This window comes from Zalophus californianus, chromosome 7 (genome assembly GCF_009762305.2).
Source record: "Zalophus californianus isolate mZalCal1 chromosome 7, mZalCal1.pri.v2, whole genome shotgun sequence".
NCBI lineage: Eukaryota > Metazoa > Chordata > Mammalia > Carnivora > Otariidae > Zalophus > Zalophus californianus.
In genome coordinates, this window is record NC_045601.1 from 85660353 (window position 1) to 85665987 (window position 5635).

The window sequence follows — 5635 nt, forward strand, 5'->3', positions numbered from 1 at the left end:
TGGCAGAGCTTGCGCTCAGAACCCTCACCCTTTTGGTATTCTAACCCCCACAGAAGAGAAAAACACAGAACACTGGAAAAGAGGACAAGGGCCAAGTCACCACAACCACCAGCATACATACACGCAGGGCGGTGCTGTGCATGCCAGGTGTGGGATCTGTGACAGGGACGAGGGGCTGCTGCAGTGACAGGCTTGACTAGAGGTGGTCAGGATTCATCATACGGAAAAACATTAAGGTCTGACGTGAATCGGATTTTTTTTTTTTTTTTTTTGGAAGCAGAGAAGAGTGTTTCACTCATGTAATTTATACCTAGCCTCATTTCAGCAAAGGACTGGAGGAAGAGAGAAGTGTTTGTAAAGAAAGGCAGGGGGCATTCTAGTCAGCATTAACCTATCTGTATAAAATTAGGAAATAAGAAGAACCTATCTATATAAAATTAGGAAATAAAAAGATTGCTCTGTCCAGTTGAAACATTTAGTATGTAGGTATGGACAATGGTAGAGGGTCATGTAATCAAGGGTTTGGATTTGATATGGGACAATTCGCTCAGAAGTTCTGACATTTCTAACCAGCAGGAAAATGAGAGGATATTCTCAAGATGAAATCTGTGTAAGCTTTTTTGAAAAAATAAGGGATCCACCTGAGTCATTGAGGGATGAAACAAAATATGAAACCTTCTGATAAGCCAAAGAATCCAAACTTTATGAATATCTAAAGTTGAAGATGTCAGCTTGAATACAGTGACCTCCTATGCTAGGAAATATACAATGTTTTAAGATAATGGTTACAGGGGCGCCTCCGTGACTCCGTCGGTTAAGAGTCAGCCTTCCGCTCAGGTCATGATCTCAGGATCCTGGGATCGAGCCTCAAGTCAGGCTCCCTGCTCAGTGGGAAGGCTGCCTCTCCATCTGCCCCTCCCCTCACTTGTGCGCGCTCTCTCTCTCTCTCTCTTTCTCTCTAATAAATAAAATCTTAAAAAAAAATAATGGTTACAGTCCAGTCTATTAACATCTCAGTTTATAAATTCAGATTTTTCTAAAGGGGCTACAGACAACCCTGCAAGGACATTTCCCTAGTTTTCTCCCTTGCATGTTTTCAGCTTCCAATATTCTCTTAATAAGTTGCTTCTACAAGTTCCTTTGATTTTCATCTCCTTCTCACACCTGCATCAACAAAAAACTCCCTTCTCAATCTGTCCATGATTCCTTTTTACTAGCAACAGCTAGTAAAACTCCTAATTAGGAGTACTTGCAGTTTCAAGGCTTTAAACAAGATTCCACTTGCCATGACCAAGTTAGAAAAGCAGGGCCTAAATATATCTAGACTGTATTTTAAATGAATATGGGCTGTTCCTGAATTTTAAGCAACTTTCACATAACTAATGTTCATATTCATTAACCAAGGCTATGTAAGTGGCGTAAAAAGAAATTACAGGCTCAGATGTCCAATCTTTATTAAAGCATTCTTCAAATGAGCAAGAATAGACATTTAATGTGTCTTAGGGATCACGCAAATCTTATTTTTTAAAGGTCTACATTATATTTTACATATTTCACAATTTGATGCCCCAATAAAGCTGATTCTCAACTAGTTTTCTCAGGTGATAGTGGTTGACACGTAACATCTGCACAAAATCTTTTGAACACCATCTCTACATCTGGTAAGTTCCCTAGTGTGAAGCCTCCCAAAGCCACACAGAATTTGGTGACAGTACATGTCCTATCCTCCACTAGGGTAGACAGACATCTGACTTTAGTGTCCACCCACAGAGGACAATGATGCAGAAATAGGATAGAAGGGGGTGGAGGGGAAGCTACCAAGTCTTTGTTTCGTCAGTGTGGTTGGTGGCAGCCTCTGGGGCTCAGGTGGCTACAGTGGTGGCTGTGACCATCCAGTGGTCAGCGGGTTCTTGCCTGGAAGAGGTGCAGCCAACTAGAATTTCAGGTACCAGCTCCTTTCTCCAGCCAGCGCTGTTGTGTGGTTCTGAAACTCGGTCTTGGAGGCTCAGCCAGTTCTGCTTGCCCTGCATTTAGTACCCTCCTTTCTACTTAATTGACTCAGCGGTTCTTGAAGTTTGTGGTCCAAGGACTCTGGGGTTCCCCAAGGCCTTTTCAGGGGATCTGTGAGATCCTCCATTTTCTAACTTTGGGTCTGTGTGAAGCCAGCTTTTTTCTTCGATACACCTCAATCAAAGCAGTATCATGGGGTGCCTGGTGGCTCAGTCAGTTAAGCATCTGCCTTTGGCTCAGGTCATGATCCCAGGGTCCTGGGATCGACCCCCTTGGCGGGCTCCCTGCTCAGCGGGGAGCCTGCTTCTCCCTCTCCCTCTGCCACTCCCCCTGCTTGTGCTCGTTCACTCTCTCTCTCAAGTGATTACATAAAATCTTAAAAAAAAGAAAGCAGCATCACAACAGATTGAATGCAGAAAAGGATATGAAAATACAGCTGCCTTCTATTAAGTTAGACATAAAAGAGGATTACAAAAATTTGAAACAATACGACTTTTCTTAATTTTTGTTTTAGAAAAATTAGTTATTTTTCCAAAAAAATGCTATTTTATGTTAAAATGTAATGGGTTTGTTATGGGGTTATTTTATTATTAAGATTTTATTTTTAAGTAATCTCTATACCCCAGGTGGGGCTCAAACTCATGACCCTGAGATCAACAGCTGCATGTTCTACTGAGTCAGCCAGGTGCCCCAATTATGGGATTATTTTTTTTTTAAAGATTTTATTTATTTATTTGACAGAGAGAGAGAGAGACAGTGAGAGCAGGAACACAAGCAGGGGGAGTGGGAGAGGGAGAAGCAGGCTTCCTGCCGAGCAGGGAGCCTGATGCGGGGCTCGATCCCAGGACCCTGGGATCATGACCTGAGCTGAAGGGAGACGCTTAACGAATGAGCCACCCACGCGCCCCTGGGATTATTTTAAAATTAATTAAATATTGCTCAGTTTTCATTCCTAACATGGTAAATATCAATAGATACGACACACGTAAACACAAGTTCTTTGGGGTCCTAAACAACTAAGGGACCTCCAAGAGTTTTAGAGTATAAAAGGGCCTTAAGACCAAAGAGTGCTGAAACAGTAGATTCTGTTACTTTATCTAAAAAGGTAACCTCTAATAATAGGTTGAATATTAGAGGTTACCTTGAATATTAGAGGTTACCTTTTTAATTTTCCATCCAGATTTGGGTGATCAGAGAAGTTGGTTTAGACAGAATATATAGTATTGCCCCCACTGAGGAGAAAAGGAGGGAGATGCAAAAGCAGCATATGTTGGAAGAAGGCCAGAGTCAATGGGAGGGTCAGGAAAGCGGTGTCTTTCTATGAATGAAAGATCTCAAGGAGGAAGACTTAGAACAAAGTCCCCAGAGGACACAGAACCAACACCAAATACTTAATCATGATAAATATTTCTTAAAATTCACATATCCCCTCCTATGCATGGATCATTCAATATTCTTTATAATTCATTCATAACAGCCAGTCCTGGCTTAGGGAAGTCAGAGGCAGCTTCAGTTCCAGTGGCTGAGCAGAGGGATGCCTGCCAAAAACGCCCTTCTGGAGCCAGGAACGGCTTGAGGAAGCTTTACATGTCCAGGAATCTTAATTACATCACTCTGTTCACTCCACACCTTCCTGGTCAGTGCCTAGGTCAATGTCTGATATATGGCAAGGTCAGAGCACAACTCATCACAGAATGAATATTTGACTAGATCCATATCTCACAGAATCAGTTTAAATTTAAAAAGGTGAACACTTAGATTTCTAAAGAGTCATCTAGTAATAAAAATCCAGAAAGTGAAGGCCTCATCAAACGTTGGAAGTTCCCTTTGGTTTGGCTGGGGTGAAGTACAGTCACTTGCAATGCATTTAGTCTTCAGTCAGTTATCATTTGGAATTGTTCTCATGTGTAAATCAATTCCATCAGACTTTATGACAGGATGGCAAGGGCTCTATTTCATTCATCACCAAATACACAGAGACTAGCAGAATATCTGAACAATCACTGATTAAATAGAATCAACTGAATGCAGGAATGAACTCAGGCATTCTTCATTTTACTTTCCTTCATAATTGATCAGTCAGTATTGGTTAACAGTCCATTGCCTTGGGGCGCTTAGGTGGCTCAGTCAGTTAAGCATCTGCCTTTGGCTCAGGTCATGATCTCAGGGTCCCAGGATCAGCCCCGTGGCGGGCTCCCTGCTCAGCAGGGAGTCTGCTTCTCCCTCTCCCTCTGCCTGCTACTCCCCCTGCTTGTGCTCTCCATCTCTCTGTCAAATAAATAAAATCTTAAAAAAGTCCACTGCCATTCTTATCTTGCACTTGTAAAAATTACTGCCCTGTTCTGAAAGTATCATTAAAATTGCTGATACAAAAAAAAAAATACAAAAATTTGCTGATTCATCATTAACAATTACTGTTTTCATTGTAAGCCATACTATTCAACCAATGAACATTTGTTATTTATTTGCAGAATATGGCTTTAGGCTGGCTCTTCAAGTTTAGTAATAGGTTAACAGTAGATTTTGACTCATAGTAGGTCACAGCAACAGACATCACAATAAGAAAAATGCTGGACATAATTCAATTCTACCAAAACACCTAAAATGTACAAGCTTCCAGGGTACGAGCCTTCTGTATAAATGTACAATCTATAATTTCCCAGAATCCCCAAGCAATGTAAAATTTAAATGGTTAGGCTATGTTGTACTAGAAAAAGCCACAAGCTTTGTGGCATTTTCTAAAAACCTGTCTATAAGTTGTTCTTTTATAGGCTGTTCTTTTAAAACTATACACATTAGTTTGGGTTCTCTGAGAAACAAATGATAAAATGGGATTAAATGTGATTTACCGGGGAAACGTTTTGAATCATGAAGGGGACAAGTAGGCAGAGTCTGACACCTATGAAGGGAGAGAGAAGGAAAGGAGGATTGGGTAGGAAGAGTCTCAGACAGCAGTACAGTCCGAGGAAAGTACTGAGCCGGCTAATGGGGAGTCCCTGAGCCAATGTCATCCATGAGGGGAGTGGGCAAACATACTCATTCATTGGCTGGGAACAGCCTGGAGGAAGTGTAGCCTCAACAGGAACACAGGGGTGGATCCCATGGGGCAGCAGCTGCAGTTCTCAGTCAACTCTGCTTCCCATAGGACGAGATGTGAGTGATGCAGTTCCAGTGCTACATCTTTTGGAAGTCTTCAGGTTTTTTTTGTTAATGTTTGATGGACATAAAGACCATAAATGTTTTCATGCCACCAAACTGTACCTATGTATTTGACGGCTGTCATGAAACATGTTACTATTAACAGAGGTTAAGGATTCTATTACCTTAATACAACACTTTGGTTGTTACATATTTTATATTCATTTTTGAAGTATCTAAGTTATCTCTCCTGTATCACATACCACAAACACAGGCAAAACTATACAAAATAATTTGACATAGTACTCCTGGAATGTTAACCTAATAAAAACTTACACTAATGTGGGCTAATTGAAGGATGACTAAATTACAGAATTTTTTTTTTTTTTTTTTTAGATTTTATTTATTTATTTGACACAGAGAGAGAGAGAGACAGCTAGAGAGGGAACACAAGCAGGGGGAGTGTGAGAGGGAGAAGCAGGCCTCC

General features: G+C 41.1%; 1 long non-coding RNA gene across 1 annotated transcript; it reads left to right on the forward strand.

Moving 5' to 3' along the window:
• Positions 1 to 1437: 1437 nt before the first annotated feature.
• LOC113927294 lies at positions 1438 to 4391 on the forward strand. The gene is made up of 2 exons (XR_003521573.1): positions 1438 to 2264; positions 2878 to 4391. It is a non-coding gene; the product is annotated as an uncharacterized LOC113927294 (long non-coding RNA).
• Positions 4392 to 5635: the final 1244 nt, after the last annotated feature.